Genomic DNA, 24,819 nt, shown 5'->3' on the forward strand with positions numbered 1-24,819 from the left:
AGAACGGGGCCCCCCCCCCCCGCGCCCGTGGGTCCCGCAGCCTGGTCACGTGGCCTGTGGCGACTGGTGAAGAAAGCACGTTCTGGACCGTGCGTGAAAGTCGAAGTGCTTAGGGTTGAAGGCTTTATGAAGAACTCTTTTGTTTCCGAAGTGCTGAGTTTTGGGGGTGTGGGGGAGTAGAGTTTGAAATTTTTGTGATTTTAGAGGAGCCCCAAAGTGATTTATTTCTTAGAAGAAACGCTGTTTTGATAGGGTGTTGGTAAGGGGTGGTCTCTGCAATCAGATCACAAGAGGATGAGAGTTGGTTTCATTCCACGTTAAATTGCTGAATTACAAACGTGCTAGTTAGAAATATGGCATTAGATTATTTACTATGCCCTGTATATTAAGAAAATGTAATTCAATAGGCTTGGAAAATGAACTTGGTTGGGTGAGAATCCAGTATTTAAGAATAATAGCAAGTTAGTAAGAAGAGCCCTTTAGCATCTCTCACTGTAGTAAACAGTGTTAAAAATAAATATGATTAGATTTTTGTAATAGCAAGAGGGCTGTGTATTTTCATATAGGCCAGAAAGCATACCATTATGCTGGGTATCATAAAAATCTATTTTAGTAATTTAGTTTCATATTACTAAAATAAACACAAGCAAAAATGGCAAAGCATAACTGAAAAAACAAGCTACTCTGTGAAGCAGAAGTACTAAAGAGTGACAAATGACATCTGCTTACCGTGGAAAGGAAATGGACATTCTTTAAGAAGGCGGCTTGTATGTCTGAGACATCACAAGCATCACACACACACACACACACACACACACACACACACACTGTTCTCTGGTGGGTGCCTGTGGTTAGCAATCATTCTTTATCAAACAGCGGAGTATATAGTCACACAGACCCCTATAAATGATCTGAATGCAAGTTAGACCTCCCAACGGGTAAACTTAATTTATGTTTGGAGTCATTTTGAAATATTCTTTTTTTCCCCCCAGTGGGTAAGTGTTCTTTTTTTTTCTTCTGTTGACTGTGTCATTCTTTACACACTTTTTCAGAGCTGCAGAATCAGACAATCAACTTCACATCAGATTTTAAAGATGTAATGGGGATAAATGATTTATAGAAGGAAAAATAGCATGATAAACATTTTTCTGAACATTTTGTAGCTCTGAAGGAAAATAGAAATAAATACACAGAAGCATATATACACAAGCACGCAAGACGAAAGGCTGAAATTGATTATCCTTTTATAAGTCTCAGCTCCAATTCCTTGTATAAAAATTCTTAGAACAATTTTTATAGCTGCAAATGTGGAAACAGCTTTAGATGAAATGTCATCAAGTGTCTCTGTGTGTGTTGACAGGATTTTCATAATGAACAGGTTGCAGTTTGTTTGATGTGTATATCACACATCTGGCTGGAAGTTACTAATTTACATTGTCTTAGCAAATTAAATAGATGGGTATTGATTCTCTATGGTAGTGAACCACCACATGCATTTGTTTTTAGGGATACTTCTCTGCAAAGCCAGAGAATAAGTGAATTCTTTGCAAATGAAACACTTCAAACAATGTACTGAACATTGCAAACTCCCAGATAATTTGACATGCTAAACGCCTTCCAAATTTAAACATTTGAATAGTATACATTTTGAGGTCATGAAAGTAGAGCCATATTTAAATAAACATAGGTCAAGTGAGGATGTGATGTTTTGGTGAAAATTACATTCATATGAAGCTCATTTTGTTGTTGACTGATGGTAAATTTGTTGTTGAAATTAAAATATACCTAGAAAAATCATTATCTAACAAAAGCAATGATGAATGGCAGCATATATCTAGTAACATTGTTGTGATAAGCAATTGCTAACAGTTGTCTTAGGAAAACTGGATGATTTTAGAGGCAGATAACAAACACCCTCTGCTTTTTACTGGCTTTGGTATGACCACTGTGTATCTGAATATCCAGAGAGAAGCATGGGAAGACACTGATTACATTTTAAAAGTTTTCTTTGTGTCTTTGATCTCTAAGTTTCAACAAAGCTTCTGTAGCATTAATGTGCCTCCCAAACAAAGCAAAAGAAAAGAAAACAACAACAACAAAAAATGAACAGTTCATGATTTTCTGTAAGACATATATTTTGATAGCTTTCTCTTCTACATTAAAATACTTTTCTTGTACATTATAAGTGCCAGTAGGCCTTGAAATAAGTATTACATATGATAGGGCTTACTCTTACTTTTAAGAGAATAGGTGCATAGAGATATTTATTGACTAGTAACAGGGAATGTTTGGCAAATTCCAGAGAATGCGGCGAGTAAAGGAGAAGTCTACCATATAAATACCCAAGTAATTTTCTTGAATTCGGATTTCCTTGAGTTTAATTGGGAGTACTCATTATTCATAAATTCAACTGGAAAATATAAGTACCTATTTTGAAGAAAATTGAAAATTTCAAACACCCAATAAAATATGAAAAACAATTTCTAGGAAAATTAGGAGTACTGGTTCTCTTTATATTTTCGGACTGTGCATATTTTAAAAATAAAGAAAATTCTTCCACTTTTAAGGATAAACCAATGAAAGTTAATATTTAATTTTAAAATATTTTAAAACTAAACTTTTCAAATGTAAAAATTGAAAGTATAATTCATCGAATATCTGTATGCATATCAAATTCAACAAGTGTTAACATTTTGCCTTGTTTTATGTCTTTATCTTATGTCTATTTTTATGTGTAATTTTCCCTCCTAAATGATTTTAAAGTCAGCTATAGATATCCTTATGTAACATTTTTTTGCTTAGCCCCTGTACCATTTATGATGGCACATTTATAGTGTTCCAAATTACTATGTATAAAAGTTTGCAAAAATTCATGGGAGAACTAATTTACTGGTGCCATTAAAAACAATCTACCAGTAATATTTATCAACTGTCCACTGGTCAATAAGCTTAGTTACGCTGATTGATAGGTGGTCTCTTGTAAGAGGATTTCTGTAGAATGTAGTCCTAAATGTTAACATATTTTGAACTAGATTTCTAATGAGAAATACAAGTTAATGCAATTCTAATATTGTGCTTGGTGAAAGTGACAGATGAGGTTTAGTGCATGATTTTGTGACTGTGGAATCAGACAGATTTAATATTTTTGGTTATTTTAAGTTGGTAATGAGGACCTCTATGCTTATTTTCTAGTTTCAGATTGAATACTGTTTTAGTAGAAAATCTTACATGGCATTTTAGTGTGATTTATGGGCCCTGAGGAGGAGGTAGTTTTCTGTGTCAAAATTTCTAATTCTATGCTACTAAAAGCAGAACAAATAGAGCAATTCACTTTAGTGGTGTATTTAACACTTCCTATCTATTAAATATCCCCTTAAAGTTTGTAAACAAGTTAGAGCAAATGCGTAGGAGACACATTTTTATCATGACAAAAAAAAAAAAAAAGAGTCCCTACATTGTAACTCTGTGGGTTCCATGCTTTTGGGTATTGTACTTTCTTACAATAGTGAGAACCATTGTAGTTTTCTCAACTAAAAAGTTTTTTAAATATTTATATACTTTCTAAATATAAAACTTTACACATCTTTACTCATACCAGAAAACATTAAAATATACACATATTGTTTGTTCTTTCAAGTACATTAATGATGTCGAATATGTTTGAATTAAAATTTGTTAAGATTTAAAGGCCAATGATATTATTATTACTAGAGAATTTTAGAAAACCTTTTTAAAGGCTTGGCCAATAATATGCACAGTTATCAAAGTAGATTTTACTTTCTTGGCTAGCAAAGTGATTCTTTTATATTGTACATGATGTCAAATGGAACGCCTTCCAGCTTACCAGCCCACAGCAAATACAAGAGAATTACCTCTCATGTCTCAGATCTGTGGAGCACTAGATGTATAGATTTAATCTTTTTGGTAATTCAAAATAATAATCGTACTCATGTATAACCATAAATTTGCTTCAATCCTTAATTGTATTTAATATTTATTATGGTAATATTGAACATCATACTCCCAGTTGACCTTTCCAGATGATCTTTTATGTATTTTAATGATTATAGAAATAAAATGAAAGTGCATTTTCATTAACAGTAATTTTTAAATTACCAAAACACCTTATTAAAAGGAAGATCCAGGAGATTTAAAGTCTTTTGACATATATAACATCAGTATTCATTTAAATCTTATCCTTCATATGCTTTTTATTATAATTTTAAAGAAAAATGTATATTTGGTTCTGAATTCATCTTTTATAAACTTACACACTGCATATATTTTAAAACAAACACTGAATGCATATTTGCTTCAAAGTGCTATTATCTTAGTTATATGATTTCCTGAGAGCTCTGTGTGGTGGTTGGGTCAGAGTTCACACTGTACATTTCCTAGATGATGAAACCAAGGCTCAGACATGCTGAGTAAGTGACGAAGCCCAGAGATTCTTTTTGTTTCATTTTATTCATTAAGTTTATTGGTACATTTTTGGTGTATAATATGATGACATTCATCAGTGGGAATTTGTACCTTTACATGATATACCTTGGTTCTTACTTTTTTCTTATTCCCCTGTACTCCCTTGTTTCTCTGGTGTGAAAATCTGAAAGTGTAAATAAGAAGCAAAATGTATAACAGGTAATGTGAAATAGGAAGAAAAGGGGAAGTGGGAGGGGTAGGGGAAAGGAAAGAAGGTAAAGAAATAAATATGAGAAAGGAAAAAAATGGAAACAAAGTCTTTGTAAATAAGGAGGGGTGGAGAGATTTTTTTTTTTATAATTGAAAGATAAGTGTATGTATTTGTGATGTGTAATGTACTGCTTTGATACATGTATGTATTATGGAATAATTGAATCAGGGTAATGAGCGTATCCATCATATCAAACAGTCATCATTTCTTTGTGGTGAGACCATTCAAAATCCTCTCTTCTAGGAGCTTTAAAATATATATTATATTAATGTAAATTATGTTTAGCCTATTTTGTAATAGGACATCAGAACTTATGCCTCCTAATTGCAATGTTATATGCTTTCATTCACCTGTCCTAGTCCCCTTTTCTCTCTCAAAGTCAGAATTAAAGGCTAGTGTGCCAACCACAGCATGCCGTCCTTCTCTGTGTGTGAGAGTGAGGTTGGGGTAGATTTGGTGGAGAAAAAGGCAGGGAGAGAGAAGGATCAGGATGAGGAAGGCCCATAGTATTCCGCTTCTACATGGGTTGGGATAGGAACTCTTGATGGAAGATTACAAAGCTGCCTCTGTGTGGTTGTTTCATAAGTGTGTGCAGATATTGACATTTTACTGACTAAAAATTATCAGTGTTATCTTCTCAGTAATATTCAGTTAACTATATCTTATTCCCCCGTAAGTCTCATGAAGGGCATTTTTTACTTTGTTAGAAAAGTAATGTGCCTGCAAATGTTTTAATTTTTATGGAATTGCTTACCTCTAGATTACACAGATACATTAGTGTGGTCATTAATTATTTCATTGTTTCAAGCTGATTTAACATTTTATGTTCTTCTTAAATGAAAGTGCTAAAGTAAATGTCAGTAGATGATTGGTAAGCCATGTCATTCTTTTAATCAGATTTCATAAACATTATTTCTTGTGGTAGTGGTGTATTTCCTAGATGGTATTTGTGTTCATGTTGGTGAGTATGTGTGTGTGTGTGTGTGTGTGTGTGTGTGTGTGTGTATGTGTGTGTGTGCTGCCCTTGAGGGGGATCAGAAAAGATCTGGTGGCATTCTCTGGGCTACAGTGCCACCCTCTGACCCCTGGGCACCACTGCTGCCTGGCCACTTCCTTTTGGCCAGGCTCTCTGGCCTCCAGCTCTACTTTCTTGTTGCTGTGGTGTAAAGGTCACTGACTCACAGCACCTTCCCTTCTATGTTTGGGTGATGCCAATTTGGTGTGTGCTAAATGATCAGCCTGAGCACAGTCCTCTGATTTTGCTTTACTCTGGCCATCGGGAGAAAAGTTCCTGATGTTTGAGTCACATCATGGATCTTTGCCTTATTTGAAAGCAGGGATTCATGTGTGTTCTTAGGTATGAATGGGAAAATTGGAACAGGGCTTCACTTGAACTCCAGAAAAATTTGTTTTTGCCTATAGATTTAATTTACTTATTTGGAGAATACTGTTATGTTTGACACAAGGTGTGAGTGAGTGTGTGTGTGTGTGTGTGTAGTAAGGATGTGCATATCTTGATAATTTAGTGAAAGGATGCTACTGCCTTGCTTTATCCAGTGGTCCACCTCACTTATCTCTGTGCTTATTGGCTTGTGATAGTTTTCTATATGAGCAGGTGATGATGAAAAATTAAGTGATGTTTATGTTGAAGCTATTTTGCAAAAAGGATTGGTTGGCATTTAGCTGAATTGTGGAATACCTGAGTACCTGCCAGTGGGGAGACTGAACATCCTGCCTTTCCTGAATTAGTGATCTCCCCATCTCAGCTGTGTTTTCTCTGTCCCAGCCATTCCAAGGCCAAGGGAGCTGACAGGCATGAGGAGCTGTGCACAGTGATAGCAGAGCCTAGCGGGTGAGAGGGAACTTACTGACAAAGGAGGCTGGCTGAGCTTGGGCCATCTGTTCACCATCCATGAATTTTCACTCCAGGAAGTGATATTACAGTGAGATTTGAATTTTGTTTTCATAAACACCCATAGTATCATTTTAAGTGACCTCTGAGGTAAAGTCATGAGCCTTGGAATAAGACTCTGCTACATATTAACTGTGAGATCTTGTGGGGTGCTCTACCACTTTGACACTCTGTTTTTGCACCTGTGAAGTGGATACCTTCACCCACCTTTTAGAGATTTATGGAGGGTTACATGAGCGGGAGGCCACCGGCAGAGTATCCTCCAGAAAGGTGTTCCACATACCTTACCTGTTATTAGTTCTTGCTGGTTATATGATGTCAATTGCAATACTTTGAAAAAATAGTACTCTCTGTGATTTTCCACATCCCCAAATCCACACAGTTGGTGTTTATTTTTTCCCTCTTTCAACACACAAAGCTGCAAGCACTGGGCGCTTTCTGTGTGGTGACTTCTGAGTTTGGTTCAGTTTGTCCAATTTTTCCCCCCATGTGATCATCGTGCACTCTAAAATGAAGCTCAGAGGTTTCTTTTGGATGAAGATAAACCAGAATTTACCAAGTGCCTTCTTTGTGCCACAAATGGCCAGAAGTGCTTCACACAGTTTACTTTTCGAGGGAAGAAGGAAGTTTCTAAGAAGGTAAGCTTTGATCAAATCTCTGGTTAGAAAATTCAGTGTTATTATCCTTAACTTTGCCAATGTTAATAACTTAAATTTCAAGTGCATAAAGTATGAACCACTGACCTCTTTGATGATGTTCAGTGGAGACTTTTCCATATTCCTCATTGGAATACACAGGATGTATTACCATTCTTTCACAAAATATGGCAAATTGAAATGATTAATTTCATGAGTAGATGAAACAGAAATTTTGGTGTTTCTCAAGCAGTTTACAGTTTAGTTAGCAAAAGAGAAGAGCTCCATTTAAATATGTAAGAAGTCAGATTTGCTCAATGTGAAATGATATGGTATACTTGCTGAGGGGACAGAAGTTAAAGAAATGAAGTCAGGGAAGGGATGGGATTTTGCAGGATCTTTTGACATAGGCTAACAATCACTTGTGCACACTTGTCATAGTGTTCTTTTCCCTGTAAATACTCCTTGAAACATAATCTAATTTGTAAAATTAGATGCTAAGCTAGGTTTTCTTTCCTTCATTACCTTTTTCAGTCTGAATTGTTTTGTTGGAACTGAGTATGTTCATCAGGACTGAAAACTATTTTTTCCAAGGCTCTTGCCTTTTTCCAATTATTACTGATATACTTTCAATATGTGCACCTGAACATGTTGATATATATGTTAAACATATACCAGATGTTCAAAGTTTTTCAGGATGCCAGTATTCTAAATTGAATGTAAATCCTGAAGTGAATGTGTACAACTACCACATGGATAACAGTTGTGTTTTAAAAATTATTTTCCAAAAGAAAATGTGCAGTATGTATTAGGATGGTAGATAGTGGATTGGAGGACAGGATAGTATGAAGTCCCCAGATGACTTGCTCCAAATTGGTAGGGCCAGAGGTACATTGTGATTCTACTGCTATTAGAATATGAAGCCCTCTAACTCTTGGGCTTCTTACTTGGATGTCTGAAACCCAAAAAACACAGAAATTAATGCTTTACAAAGTATTTGAAAAATGTACTATAAAATGAGTTGTCATTGCACATTATCATGTAACACAGCCTATTATTCGAGTCTGTTGATTACTTATCAGTGTTGCTACTCTCTCACTCTGTGACCGTGGCCAAATACCTTACTTTCACTATTTCTTTTTTAATCTGTAAAATGCAGGTAATAATAGGTTCTACCCCATATAGCAATTGTAAACATTAAATGAGATAATGCTTGAGGCTTTGGTTGCCGTGCCCAACACAAAGTAGTACTGAGTAAGTGTCCATTTTTAGGATGGTTATTTTAGTCAAATTAAATACAATAATTTTTAGCCTTCCAGTAAGCACAAAATAAGTATGTATGAGTTTTTGGACTGAAAGAGGAAAAGCATGAATCTTAGGAAGGCAGGGATTTACCCGAGAATAAGAAACCGACAGTCATTCTGATGTATCTAGGTGGATCGCTCAGGACTATCGGGACTATGAGCATTCATAAAAGATTTATTGAGCACCTACTATGTGACAGGCATTGTGACAAGTTCAAGGGACATCAAAATTAATGAGGATGTCTTCCAAAAGCATAAGTATAGCTGCATCTTAGCATGATTTCCCTGTAGGCTTGTCAGTGACTGAGGTACCTTTGTTGATAGAAATGCTCCCATCCATAATTAGAAAAAAAGAGGCCCCCAAATTTCCTTGGTGCAGCGGATGGATCACTCTGGGGGATGAACTCACAGGCACGGTCTCTTTCCTGTCTGATTAGAGGCGAGAGAGGGAGTCTGTGGCCCTGGGATGGGTGTGTGTGGTAAAGGAGTTCAAAAGGAGCAGCAAAGTATTTGCCTGCAAGCTAAGGATTCCAACCTGAACTCACAAGAGGATGTGGCCCAGTGCTGTCTTTGTGTATTTCTCCTTACCTCAGGGAGTGAGAGTAGTTATACTTGGGTTGAAGTTTTTCCTGTTGGAGTGTTACCAAGATGATTTTTTTTGTCCTGCTTTAAATGAGATTTTTTAATATTTTGGGAGTTGTCATCTGAATTTTAAAATTGAACAATCACTCAATTAAATAGTAACAGCACATTTATTTATTTATCTTTATTAAATTTGTTGGTACATTTTAGGTATACAGTACAGTTACATTCATCATTGGGATCTTGCACCTTTACATGACAGATCTTGGTTCTCATTTTTTCCTCATTCCCCAGCCTTCCCTTCACCTCCTCCACCCTTACCTATTTACAAAGACATTGTTTACATGATTTTCCTCTTCACATATTTTTTCTTTTCCTTTTTTTAACCTTTTTTTAACCTTTCCCCTACCCCTCTCACTTCCTCAACCCCTTTGGACCTTTTCTTCCTATTACATAATATCAATTATACATTTTGATCCTTATTTACACTTAGTTTTTCACACCAGAGGAACTATTTGTTATTTACACATGTGTGTCTTACTAATTTCACTTAACAGTATGGCCTCAATGTGTATTCACTTAGCTATAAATATCTCTAATTTATCATTCTTTATGGCTGAGTTGTACTCCATTTTATAAACACACACACACACACACACACACACACACACACACACGCCTTCTTTATCCAGTCTCCAGTTGAAGGGCAATTGGGCTGTTTCCAAATTTTAGTTATTACAAACTGTGCCCCTATAAACATGGATAAGCATATATCGCTGTGGTATGATTCTTTCAGTTCTTTTGGAAAGATCCCAGCAGGGGAACAGCTGGGTCAAATGGGACTTCTAATCCTAGTTGTTTGAGGTATCTCCATATTGATTTCCACAGTGGTTGCACCAGTCTGCACTCCCACCAACAATGAAGAAGAGTTCCTTTCTCCCCACAATCCTGCCAGCATTTGTTATTTGTTATTTTAAAAATGTTGCTGATTATTTTAGGTTTTTGTAATATTATTAGTTTTTTCTTTGTAAGAGGTAATTTCTAGGCTTTGTAGCTCTATCTGGGACAGACTGGAAAACGACTGTCGGCCTTACCCTGAGGAAGAGTAGCAGGTTGCTTGTTCACCTCCGTGTTTAGAAAGGGTGCAGAGTGAGGAGGACTCACACCTGAGGGGCTGCCACTTCACTGGGAGACGCAGCGAGGCCGGACGACTTGGCAATGTAATGGAGCTTGTGAGTGGCCCACCAGCCACAGGGCTTGGCTCCTGAGCCTGCCCAGTGTCCTCTTTGGCATGCTTTTAAAAATGGTGACATTGTATTGTGGCTATAAGAAATTGACATTTCTGCATGTTAAAACTGTCCCAAAGTGGCAATTTCATATTACTCCACCTAATGTTTATGAAGTAATTGATGACATCTTACAAATATTTTGTCAAGGCTTATGGAGAGTTTACTACCTTATTTACTATGGCATCTCCACAAAGTGACTTGATTTATTCAATTTCTGTGTATTTGGGCTATAGTTGCCTGCAAGGCAATAACTTCACCCCCAGACCTGATCCCCTCTTCCCTTACCAATTTAAGCATCAACAGTAAAGATGTTTTTACAGAATAGCAATTGATAAGTCTGTCCCAGAGAACATTATTTTATTTAGGACATCTAATATTTTACCAAGACTCATATGGGAACTGCTGCCATCTTTACCAGAAGGATATTTTTCCTTTGATGGATTGGTAAATGGATAGAGCCTGTGAACAGATTTTTTTTTTTTTTTTTTTTCTTTCCAAGGGATTTCTTGTTCAAACAGAATTTGTTGTATCCACATCGGTAAAGCCACGCTAATATGGGCTGCTGGCCAGATCTTGGAAATGGCCTCATTATGTTTAACTGGATGTCATAATGGTATCCATTAAGGTGGGATTCTCTCTGTGTTTGTACTTTTAAACCCAAGTCCCTTGCCACTTTTTACATTTTGCCAAGAATAGCAACGTTCTCTGGTAATGCAACCTTGGAACGTGCTGGCTCTCATCTATTTTCTCCTACTGAAAACCATTACAAAAGTAGAATCCATGGTTCTGAGCATTCTTAGGGATTTGTGGCTTGCTGCTTCTCTTTACTCATTCATTTTACTCTGGAGTTTGTGAATGATTGTAATGTGTTCTGGTGACCGAAGGAAAGAACCCGTGAGATTGGCTTCTTTCAACAAAGCTCCCTTAATTAATATATATTTTTTATGGTGCAGTATTTATTTATTTATTTTCTTTTTGTGGAGTTTATTGGTACATTCTAGGTATACAGTACAGTTACATTAATTACTGGGATCTTGTACCTTCACATGAAGGTCTTGGTTCTCATTTTTTCCCCTTGTCCCTGCCCTCCCTTCACGCCCTCCTCCCCTCCCCATTTACAAACACTTCATTTCCATTTTTTCATTTTCTCATAGTTTTCCCTTAATTAATATTGTTGTCTAAATATGCAGCAGGTGAAGAGCTGCTTTTATCCAGACCTTCAACACCAAGTTCTTCATTTTGGTCTTTACAAGGGGGTGAGAGACTGAAGGGGTTGGAAATCACAGCCTTTATATTCACTGTAGAAATCCTACTACAGTTCTGGCAAAGGGAAGCGCAGGTTGTGGTGTTGTGTTTGGGTACTGGATCCCTGCAGTATTACAGCTCAGGAATGCTGGGAGAAGAAAGCCCACAAAAGGGAGGGGAGAGTGGGTATAAATTTCATTCTTGTAGTTGGAATAGTTAAGGAAATAGCAAAGTTCAAGGTATCTTTATTATTATTATTATTATTATTATTATTATTATTATTATGAAGGCTAATTGAAAAACCAGGGGTAAATATTTAAAGAAGTTACATGGCATTTTACAACGTAATCTGTTTTCTGTTTGTGTGTCTTCTCATTTAACTCAATAGGACCTTCATTAGAAACAAATTTCTGTCATTAGAATCAACTTAATTTCTGCTGGTATAATTAAAGGGATCCTAAGAAACATTTTAGAGTGTAGTCTTCTCTCTAGAGAAGCTGGGGATGGTTTGTGCATTGACTCAGCAAGTATTTCCCCAGTGCCTATTGTGTGCCAGGCTCTGTGAGGAAGCAAGTCCAAGTCTCTGTCATCACGGGGTATCTATTTTAATGGGAAGAAACAAATAATTACTCATAAACACACGAAATGTCAGAATATCATGAAGTGATAGAAAATAAGCAGGACAGAGAGGGGAGTGGTCAGGGAGGCCTCTGAATACTCACTAATGCCAACCATGCTGATAAATACAGGGAGAACATTCCTGGCAGAGGGAAGCAAATGGAAAGGCCATGAAAAGGAAGCCAGTTTGTCATGCTGAGGCACGTAGAGGCATGCAGCTGCCACAAGGTAAGGGAAAAGAAGAGTAAAAGGAGGTGATGCTAGAAGAGTAGGTAAGCCAGAGTTTGTTGAGTCTTGAAGGTTGTGGGAAACCATCGGAAAATTTTGAGCAAAGGCACAGCATGAAATGAAAAGATTATTCTGGTTGGTATGAGTAATGGGTTAGGAGAGAGGAGAGAGGAGAAGTAGCGAGAGCAGCTGGGTAACTATTGTAGTCCCCTAGGTGAGAGAAGTTGATGGCTTGAAACGTGGTATTCAGGACATGGTTGGACGGCAGACCCAGTAGGGTGTGCAGAAGGGTTAGATATGGAGTGTGAGAAAGTGAGGAGATTCAAGAGCAGCACCTGAAGTTTTTAGCCTGAGCAACTTGGGTGAGTGGTGGGAAAAGCAGTTTTGCAGGTACTGGCAGCAGTCAGTGTTGTGTGTAGGTATGTCTAGATTTGAGATGTCTGTCACTTCTCAGAGTGGGAATGTTACATGGGGATCAGACTTGGTGTCGGCAGAGTGGCAAGGTCTGGGCCAGAGATTGGGACGTCAGTGTATGGGATTTACAGCCAGTGCGGTGAATGAGCTCCCCGGAGACTGGGTGTTAGCAAAGAGGAGAAGCAGCCTGTGGATGGAGACTTGCAGTTCTGCAGTGTGTCCAGCCCACATGAATAGAAGATGAAGAAGAAACAGATAGGCAGAGGTGGCAGGGAATTGTTCTGTGAAAGCTGTGCATGAGGTTAGGTTTTTGAGAAAATTGTGAAGCTTGAATTTTGCCTTTGAAATATTCCCTTCCCTTTCAGTGGTTTCCCATTTTTTCTGTGGTCCCCCTTTACATAATTCCTTTAGTTAGTTTTCTTTTCTTTTTTTTTTTCTCCTCATTGAGTTAATTGGTACATTTTAGGTATACAGTACAGTTACATTCATTGTTGGGATCTTGTACCTTTACATGACAGGTCTTGGTTCTCATTTTTTCCCCTTGTCCCTGCCCTCCCTTCACCCCCTCCACCCCTCCTCATTTACAGACACTTCATTTCCATTTTTTCACATTTTTTTCTTATCGCAGATAATAACCATTGTAGCTCTCAAAATATGCCCGACCCCCACTAGCAGGATTAGGACCACAAGAGAGCTTGTTAAAAATGCACATGATTAGCTGGGCGTGCAATCCCTGCATTCCAGGAGGCTGAAGAGGGAAACTGAATTTAATCCCAGCCTGGATAATCTGGGGATTGGTGAGGTCCTATCTCAAATAAAAAAATAAAAAGGGCTCGGATAAAGTTCAGTGTAAAGGCCTTAGGTTCAATCTCAAGTACTGGAAATAAATTTAAAAAACCCCAGCAATTTGCTGGGCTCAGTTTTAACATGTAAGTGAGAGAGGGAGACTCGTATTTTGACAGATGGATTAAGCGCTTCTGGTATGTGCTGACATTTGGAAACTGTTTTCAAAAAGGGAAAAAACTGACCCCAGGAAAGATAATAGATGAACATTGTAGTTTCATCATTGTTGGGGCCAGCTATCGAAAAACAAATAAAAAGATTTTAAACCTTAGCCACTGGACCACTACTGAGCTGTCTTCAGAGGGACCAGGGAACTTCTCAAGCTCTACTAATCATAGCAGGAAGTTGTTTGTCCTGACTTTGGGGTTGGGTCTTTTCACAACTACATATTCTGTATAGCATTTTTAAAAAGTCGCTTACTGCAACTACACACACGATGAAAAATTTGGCATAATTTCAGCAATCCAGAATTTCTAGTAATTATTTAGAATTAATTTTGTTTAAATATAATTTATTAACCAGGCAATTTTAAATAATGCCTGAAACAATGCACATAGTAACAATGATGATGGTGGAAAATTTGTTGAATTGTGAATTTTTATTCATAAAATGCTTTTCAAATTTATTTTAGCTGTTTAAATAATATATTTAATGTATATTTAGTCAAGCATTACAGTAGTCAAGGCTTAAAGAGATTAGAAATAAATGAATCCAATTAAAGAACATGTCTCTGAGATTTAATGTGTCATAGACATGAAGGAACTGTTTGCACAGCAACTGTAAAGAAACCATTAATGATTAACTATCCAGAAGAGGTTTAATCAAGAATAAATGTTATAGGACATATTTTAAAATAGTTAAGCTAAACAAATGAAGATTTGTGCATTTGAAAACATTGCATTACACCATAATCTTTCTTGAGCTTTTTCCTGGGGAGATGAGGGTATGAGATCCCTCTTTTCTGTAAGATGCAGAAGCATTTGTGCCTTTGTCTTGTGCAGAAAAGGACAGAGCTCCCTCCATTTCCATGGGGTGTGGCTTTTCAGGGACTCTCTGTGGGGATTTGGGGACACCCAAATGGGATGTGATGGGATCCAGATCTCTTAGTATGGTAGGAAGATTATTTCCTTTTGATTACAGGTGTGTTTTTCTGTTCCTGGAGCTTGTGTTGAGCTGAAAATAGAACATATGATCCTTGGACCCATTCTGCCAGAGGGTATTTTTGGAGTTTGGGAATCAGCTTTGCTGAGGCTCAGAGATAAGTGAGAAAGCAGTTCCTGTGAGACTAGAGACCCAGGCAAACATAAGGTGTTAGGCAATGGGCTCCCAGATCACTCATCTATCTCGGGCACTGGATTGGCTCTAAAGGGAATATCAGCTCACTAAATGACAGTGACATGACTGGTACAGGCACGGACACAGAAGGTGGAAGGAATTTAAAATGAAAGGGGGAGGCAGATAAAATCTGTGCATTTTGCTTGTTGAAAAAATTTAAAAAGCAAGACAAATGGTATTAATATTATCTTTTTTTCCTTTATATTTGATTCATTTCCAGAAGGTGAACAAATTAAGGGTCCAGATCGTAGAAAAGGAGACTGACAGTGTTTTTCAGAAGGGGCAGGTCATTTTGTGTTTAATTCGTTATTTTGTTGTCTCACTTTTTTTTTTTTTTTTTTTTTTTTTTTTGTACCAGGAATCAAACTCAGGACCTTGCTCTTGCAAGGCAGGTGCAGCGCTGCTGAGCTAAATCCCCAGAACTTTTTGTCTCATTTTAAAGACCATACTCTTCCTTACTGCCTAAGAAAATAATAAGTAGAAGAACTAGAAGAATGATAGAATTTGGAATTTAGATCTTAAGTATTGACAAATATATTTAAAACTTCAGCAGCCAAATACTTGATTATTACTGTCATCTCAGCCCTTTGTAATGTTTTATTTTGAGATAGGTCACTACATTGATAAAGTTGCTCAGGCGAGGCTTGAACTTGTGATCCTTCTGCCTCAGTCTCCCAGAATGCTCAGATGATAGATGTATGCTAGTGCACCCAAATTATATAATGATTTTCTGAGCATAAGAATTAAGTTCCTTAGAATAAGAAACGTGGCCCCCAAATTAGCATTAACTCCATCTAAATAATAATAAATTACCTTTTTTGTCATTAAGATTATTGGTACATTTTAGGTATACAGTAGTTACATTCATCATTGGGCTCTTATACCTTTACATAATGTATTTTGGTTCTTATTTTTTAAATGTGCCTTTTTTTTTGTTTTGTTTTTTTGAGACAGGGTCTCACTATGTAGTTGAGACTGACCTAGAACTCACTATGTAGCCCAGGGTGGTCTTGAACTCACAGTGATCCTTCTGCCTCAGCCTCCCGAGTGCTGGGATTATAGGCATGCACCACCACACCTGACTCTTAAATGTACCATTTTTAACTAACACGAATTTAAATTGTTTTAAGAAACCTCTTAAAGACTTTCTTTTTAATTAATTACAGCAGTACTTCAAGTTCTATTTTCTAAAGAAGGAAATATAAATCATATAGTTCATACAAAAGCCTTCAGGGAGAGATAATTCTATGAGGTAGGAAGGATGGAAAGTAGACTAGAAAGTAATGAAATGTATATGCACTGAGAAAGCATGTGGACATTTTGACATTTAAAAATTATAAATGGTGTGCCTCAAAAGCTAAACCTATAGGAAAAGAAACTTAATAGTGCTTCTTTTCTTTTATTTAGTATACCTAAAGAAGAAACCCTGGAAAAGAAAAAAAACTTGGAAAGCTATTTTATTATCAGATAAGAGTGTCTAAATTTGCCTCAATTAGTGTTTTATTAAGAAAATTATTTTCTCATTATAAAAGTCATACATACCTATTATAGAAAAATTGAGATAATGCGTAGAGTTATTAAAAGATGAAAGGCATATTTAACTTATTTTCCAGATAACTGCACCTAACATTTTAGCTCTTGCCCCCTCTCTATATAGTTATAATATATATGTGTACATGTGTATTTACATCTTTAAAAGAGAAAATTTTTACTTTATTATATAGTATTTTAATAATTTAGTAATGCCTTTATTTTTTAGTTTTCTTATTTCATTATATCCAATTAAGTACAAAAATTTTCCAAATAAAACCTTTGTAAAATGGATGTGTGATGATTTTTTTCATTAGTTCCTATTTTGTAGGAATATTTTTTACTCTTAAAAGTAAAATGATTAAAGTATGAACATTCTTAAGACTTGATAAACACTACTGGTTTACTCTTTTACCAGTTGGATAGTTTATTTTGATTTATGTCACTGGGATTCATTGTCATTTAAAAAATCTGCCAATTTGAGAGCAAAAAAGTGAGTTATTGGCTTATTTAACGTATATAGGTTATTACTCCTGAGGCTAAACCTTTCAAAATATTTCTCAGGAACTTGTACATTGTTGACATCCTTTTTTATTTTTTATTTTGCAGACTGAATTTATTATTGATTTGTAGGAGTTGTTTCTTGGGCAGGGTTAAAACACTATTCCTCCCAATGCCTTCAATACAGTTTAAAAGTTTCAAATAAATGTTTGGGGATTGAATTTAGGATTCTAGTTTACATATGTATTACATATGCTGTACCTGAATTATAATTTGACAAAATAAGTGTATTTCATTAATGTGCATGGCACTAAAACAGTGAAATGTGATTTGATTCTTTGATTTAGGATCTCATAGAATTTCAGAATGATTATTATTAATGATGATTTTAATCTAGGGGTTAAGATATTTCTTACATAAACTTGATTACTTAGAACATATATCTTTCTAATTTGTATAGAAAGGTTTGACATTATTATAATATTTGGTTTTGGATTTGAGATCTGTGAAAATTTACAGTATTGACAATTATTTTGTTAGTCACTTGTAAATAATAAAAGGATTAACAAAATATGTATTCTATGTACAATACTGTGGTAGGCAGTAAATAAAGGCTGTCATAAGACAAGGAATGAAGGAGGTGGTTGTGAAGATACAGTTTTTACACTGTTGAGGCAGAATATTTGAAGTATCAATTAACAGTAGAGGCAGTGAATGGTACAGGAACCCAAGAAATTACTGTGAATGGTAGAGGTGAGGAAACAGATTCAGATACATTGTGGTGGCAGATCTGGGCGTGGCTACATTTCAACTGGTTTTGTGAAATGATGTGAAGTTATTGAACAATCTCTATTATGAGAATGGAGGACTTTGCCACACCTTGTTGATATATTACAGGTTTTGGACTTACTTTTTTGGCTATTATTGTTGGCTTATTGATTATACTCCTGTGTTTCTTTTTGAAATCATGACGCTTAGGAAACTTTGTGCCTAAGCCATTTCTTACCCTTGTGGTGCCTTCTACCCCACAGTGTGCTGTTTGAAACTTTAGAGGTGGAGGAGAAAGTTTCTAGAATAAGGAATTGTTTATATAAAATCAAAGATTATGGAGGAACAGCTATAAAGAAAAAGCACAAATCCACTCATTAGTACGAAACTATTACATTTCCAAGTGCATCTTAGCCTAATATCCTGGCAAATTGTCTTGGTCTCTGAGCTTCTCACAGTATGGAATCCTCCTTATCATCTCTCTCTGCTGGGCTCCATAGAGGCCTGAAAATGAAACATAAAGCAGATCTCTGTGCTGCCAAGGTTTACCCAGTGGCTTGGCAATAACTGTGCCAGAATATAAAGAAGGTCATGCCCATCGTGTAACAGCAACTCTAGAATTCAATTAAAAAGTTTAGTGTAAGGCACAATCATTCTCACTTAATCTCATCAGTTTAATGCAATCCTTTGCTTATTTCAATCAGTGCCTTTGAAGCCAAATCAGTTGTATGTCTTTGTTTCCACGTTTTGCCTGGGTAATTTGATCACCTTCAGATACTTTAAAAAAATGCTCAATTGGGAAATCTGGCAACATCCTTTAAAAATTGTCATATAATGTAATGTCAACAAAGATGCTCCAGAATGACCAGCTGATCCAAAATTGACATGAAAGAAGCCAATCTTTACTGTGTAAAATAAAGACTAGAATAGAATGTGGTGTAAAAGAGAAAAATTCTTGCAAAGGTACTTGAAACAACGTGAACTAATAAAATACTGTTGTTTCTCGGTGTGTGCATTGTAGGTTGCAAGTGCATATGCTGATATTACAGAGACCTGTCTCCCATGTGAAAAGTTAGAAATGATGCTAGTGCATTTCTCTGAAGCAGACAGTATCTGTTGGTGGTTAAGTTAGTTTTTAATTAGCTTTTCAAGTGTATCACACTGAGCTTTTCATATGACAAGTTGGCATTGACCTTATGAATGCGTTTGGCATATTTTTAAAGGGAAGGCCAATCATACAAACATGGCCCTGTTTTTTTCTATTAGAATTTGAGTTATTCCAAATATGTACATGACTGTTATCAATTTTAAAGTAGACTCAGATGGTTAATTCTACAAGCTGAGTGGTTTCTGACTGTCTATAATGGAATAGGAGGATTACTTTGCTCTGTGCAAACATGGGTGACATTGACAAGCTGCAGGTTCTAGTGCCTGCAAATCACTCATCTCACATTGCTTCCAGTGCTAGGGTACCTGAGGATCCTGCAGCTCCTGTACAAATCTTCAAAAGAAAGAAAACAAATAAAAATAGATTTCAATAGCCTTTTGAGGAATACGCCAAATGGCATGTGCCACAGCCTCCCCTTCTGTATAGCAGCGGTGTCTGGGGAACACCATGAGCTGCCCTTGAGAGGTTACATTTGGGTCCTCGAACTAGTTCTTCATGGCACATCTCAAGAAAGTTTTTGAGGCAGAGCGGTGCTGTGTCATTAAATTCAGCTAAGTCAGGTAATCATTTAGAGTCCAAGTTCTGTGCCTCTGAGTGTTTCACTGTGTCCACTTTATGGGAGAAACCTTGAATAAATGCCTTCACTGAGCACCCATGTAACCTTGAGGACATTTGTGAAAGCAGAATGTGCCTCACCAAAGGCAAGGCAAGTAGAGCCAAAGTCTTTGTGTCTGAGTTTGGAGGAGGGAAATGGTACTCGTAATGTGATTCCCATCAGCATGTAGCCCTCTGAGCTATACAAATGAAATGTTCAATTTAATAGAATTCTAAAAGTAAAACGAATGCTTTGTTCTTAGTGAATCTGCCTTTTCCAAGCTGCTCTGGGCAGCACATCAACTGTACTGAAAATGTCTTTAAGTATATATTTTTTATTGTGCTTTTATCCTAACATATCTTTTGAGCTATTGGAGTTTTGAACAGGGAAACAGGAACACTGAATTTCTCTCAGAGTGACTGCGTTGTAATAGAGAACCTAGCAATAAAAAACTTACCTTATATAATCGGGAGTGTGAAAATGGCTAAAGGGGAAGTGGGAAAGGGATGGAAAAGGAAATAAGGGAAAAGAAAAAATGTGAAAAAATTTAAAAAATGGAAACAAAGTCTTTGTAAATAGGGAAGGGTGAATGGGGTGAAGGGAGGACAGGGAAAAAACCAAGAACCAAGACACATCGTGTAAAGGTGCAAGATCCCAATGATGAATGTGACTGTATTGTTTGCTTTGAATGTACTAGTAAACTGAATAAAAAGAAATTAGAAATCATTTTCAATGCAAATAAAACTGGTAAGTAAAGACAAACACGAATAGAAATGTAACCCAGCATGTATGATTTTTATAGGAGTCAATACTTAAATTTCTTATGGAAAAATTATCTTAATAATTTGACTCTATTAAACAATAAGTAAATTAGCTTCAGTAAAAATTGAGTATAGATATTGAAAAGTAAATTAATAATTAAGTTTAGAGATTGAAAGAGCAAATTAAAAAGAGTTTGGGGTAAAAAGGAAAGGAATACAGCTCAAGGAATGTTTATCCTGAAAGGTATTCTAATTACTACCAAAGTGAAGCTATTGTTCTGGGAAAATCAGGGGCCAAAAAGGGCCACAAAGTGTGGAAGTTGAGAAATGATACTATTATTGGCTAGGTAGTGTGCTGTGAGTTTTTCATATACTATTTGATATAAACCTTACCATATCCCTATGAGTTACAAAGAAGGAAATGAAATCTAGTCATTTATTAAATAATAAGAGGCAGAGGTTATTTTAAACCTTTCTGACTTTATGGCATTTTGGTACTTATTTTTATATTTTTGATGTGCAAAAAAACATTGATGCTTTTATCAATTCACCAGAGAACTTGTATAACTCATATTTGAAAGTTTTCATGTGACTAGTAGAATTTTGAGTCTTTTATTTGCCTTAAGATGTCATGTGGGCTTATTCAATTTGTAGTGTTTCTGTCATTGGAAGCTACACAAAAAGTTTAGAATTAAAATTTTTTTTCTTTTCCCACGAGCATATAATAATTGCACATATTTATGGTGTGCTTTGTGATTTTACAATCCTTGTCTGCAATGTGTAATGATCAAATCATAGGAATTAAAATTTTCATTTCCTTATCATTTATGTTTGGAGACTGAGTTCCTCCCTTTCAGTTCCTTGTTAAATATACAACACTTTGCTGTAAATTTCAGTCACCCTACTGCAGTCCTCCTACTAACTGTATTTTGTATTCATTATCCAGCCTCCCTTTATCTTCTTCCTCTTCGTAACCTCAAGTAATCACTACTGTTCTCTTCTGATTTGAGATCAGCTTTACTTTATTTGTCTGTGCCATATGAGAGAGAACATGCAGTATTTGTCTTTCTGTCCCTGGGTTATTTTACTTAACATAGTGTTCTTCAGTTCCATCCATGATGCATCACGTGACAGGATCCCATTCTTCACTATAGCTCAATAATATTCCATTGTGCATTTGTATACCACATTTTCTTTGTCCATTCATCTATGGAAGATTATCTCAGGTGAGCCTATATATTGGCTGTTATAAATAGTGCTGCAGTAAATAGGACTGTGAGTGTCTCTTTAATATGCTGATTTCAGTTCTTTTGGTTCTATATCCAGAAGTAGGATAGCTGTATCACAAGGCAGATCTATTTTTAGTTTTTAATAGGAAACTCCTTCCTATTTTCTGTAATGATTTTATTAATTTTCATTCCTACCAACAGTGTCTAAGGGTAAACTTTTCTCTGCACCTGCTTTTTGTTGTTTTCAGCTTTACAAAAAAAATATTAGCCATTCTGAAAGGGGAGAGAAAATATTTTATTGTGATTTTGATTTATATTTCCTTAATGGCTAATGATCTTGAGCATGTTTTTTTCATATGCTTTTTGGTCATTTGTACTTCTTTCTTTGAGAAATATCTTATTCAGATAATTTGCCTATTTTTGCATAGGGCAACTTTTAAAAAAGTTTTTTTGAATTCCTCATATGTTCTAGCTGTTGATCCCTTGTCAGATGAATAGTTTTCAAATATTTTCTTCCACTCTGGGCTTAGCTCTTTACTGTTAGTTTCTTTTGCTTTGTAGAAGATTTACAGTTTGATATAATCCCATTTGTCTATTTTTGTTCTTGCTACCTGTGCTTTTAGGGTCTTATCCAAAAAAAATCATTGCCTATACTGATGGCTTGAAGTATTTCTTATTTTTTTTTCTTCCTTGAAGGAACTTTTAAGTACTTTTATTCAGATGGTACTACAAAATGATGCGGTAGGGGAAAAGGAAAGACAGGGTGCATTGCTTATAAATGTAAGTCTGTAAAAATGTCAACATTTTACTTTGTTATATTTCCCATAACAATTTTAACTTTGGGGGCATAAATGACTTTTCTATGTAGTATTTCACATATTTATCTTATGTTTTCTTCTAGCAGCTGTTTCATTGTTTCAGTTTCAGGCCTTCTATTTATGCTTTTGATCTATTTTGAGTTGATTTTTTTCTATAGAGTGAGAAGCAGGAGTTAACTCTTGATATTCTGTATATGGATATCCTGTTTATTGAAGAGTTTCTTATCTCCAATGTATGTTTTTGTGTCTTTGTGGAGAATCAATTGACTATAAATGAATCATTTATTTCTGATGTTTCTATTCTGTTTCACCTGTTTGAGTGTCAGGTTTTATTCCAGTACCATGCTGTGTTGGTTACTAGAGCCTTGCAATATGTCTTGAGATCGATATTGTGATGCCTTACTTTTACTTTTTTGCTCAACATTGCTTTGGCTATCTTCTGGGATCTTTTGCACTTTTATATAAATTTTAGGATTTTTTTCATTTCTATGAAGAATATCATGGGTATTTTGATGGAGATGCATTGAATCTAGTAGTAATGTAGACATTTTAATAATATTATTTTTTTTGTACCAGGAATCGAACTCAGGGCCTTGTGCTTACTAGACAGGTGCTGCACCACTGAACTACATCTCCAGCCCCTCAATAGTCTTTCAATCTGTGAACATGGAGGGTCTTCTCATTTTTTGGTATCTTCAGTTTCTTTCACCAGTGTTCCCTGTTTAAAGTTATTTCTAGGTGTCTTTTTTTTTTGTAGCTATTTTGAATGATATTGCTTTCTTGTTTTCTTTCTCAAAAAGTTTGGTCTTTTCATATAAAAATTCTACAAAATTTTTTATGTTGATTTTTGTATTCTGCAACTTTACGGAATTAATTTATCATTTCTATCAGGCTTTTCTGGGGTTTTCAGGTTTGCCAAATATAAAACCATATGATCTGCAAACAGGGATAATTTGATTTTCTCCCTTCTCCTATTTGTATGTCTTTTATTTCTTTCCTTTACATTATTGTTCTGGGTAAGACTTCTTATGTTGAACAAGAGTGGTGAAAGTGGACATCTTTATCATATTTTTAGAGGAAATGTTTTTATCTTTTCTCCATCAGCGTGATGCTGGCTATGGGTTTGTCATATATAACCATTATGGTGTTGAAGTATGCTCCTCATATACCTAATTAATTGATTTTTTAAAAAAAACTTGAAGCAATATTTTTTATCAAATACTTTTTTTTCCATATGCGGAGTAACCGAAATGATGGTATGGTTTTTGTCCATCACTCTGCTCTTGATTTGAATATACTGCACCACCCTGGTATCCCTGGAATAAATTCCATTTCATCATGGTATGTAATCTTTTTGATGTGGAGCTGGATCGGGTTTGATAGTGTGTTGTTAAAACTTTCATCTGTGTTCATCGGGGATATTGATCTTTAGTTTTCTTTTTTTTGTTGATCCCTTATCTGGTTTTGGTGTCCATATAATGCTAACACCATAGAATGAGTTTGGAAGGGTTACCACCCTTGTAATTATACCAGTAGTAGGCTGTATATTACTTTCTGGTATCTGAAAGCATGCAAGAGAAAATAAATACTTGTTTACTCTCTGTTTATAACTAGAAATCTCTGTGTTGAGCAATGGGTACATGAAGTTGTTTGGTCACATTTTCAGAGGTGCATACTTTTCATTACCAGCTTAGGACTTGTCAGGCAAGGACTGACCAGTGGACGGAAGAATATTTGACTCCGGAAGTACACAACAATGAAAACTCCACTTCCTGTCAGAGTCCAATTTGCTTGTCAAACAGTTGTCTACGGGAAGGTGGAAGGTGGAAGGTGGGTCTGAGGACTCACAGTCCACTTTTCTTTTCCTGTACAGGAAATGCTGATGGATTGCAAGTTCTTGGTATTCATTGAAGAAAATGGTCCTTTTTTATTCGTGTCCTTGTTATCTTCTTCCTTTTCCACTTATATGATATATTGTGCAATCATTTTTTAAATATAACAAAATATCTTTTGACTCTTGTCCTTTCAGATCTTAGACTCCACTGGAAAAAACAAATCAGAATCACTTAAAAAAATAAAATTAGGAAGCTGGGTGTGGTGGGGCATGCCTGTAATCCCAGCACTCAGCAGGCTGAAATAGGAGATGGCCAGCTACAAGATTGAGGCCAGCGTGGGCTACATAGTGAGCTCAAGACTAGCCTGAACTACAGAGTAAGACCTTGTCTCAAAAAGCAAAACCATACAACAACAACAAAAATAAAGCTAGAGTAGGAGAAACATGGTTTCTGATCTCTGTCCTATTTCCTTCAGCCATGGGCCCTAGTACCTTCTTCATGATGGATGGACACTGA

The 24,819-nt window shown here is 36.0% G+C and overlaps 1 protein-coding gene across 1 annotated transcript in view; it reads left to right on the plus strand.

Moving 5' to 3' along the window:
* The window catches only part of Sim1 (SIM bHLH transcription factor 1), a 73,971-nt gene that overhangs the window by 18,531 nt on the left and 30,621 nt on the right, over nt 1-24,819 (plus strand). The window lies entirely within an intron of this gene.

This window comes from Fukomys damarensis, unplaced genomic scaffold (genome assembly GCF_012274545.1).
Source record: "Fukomys damarensis isolate Sample0158 unplaced genomic scaffold, DMR_v1.0_HiC HiC_scaffold_14, whole genome shotgun sequence".
Lineage (NCBI taxonomy): Eukaryota > Metazoa > Chordata > Mammalia > Rodentia > Bathyergidae > Fukomys > Fukomys damarensis.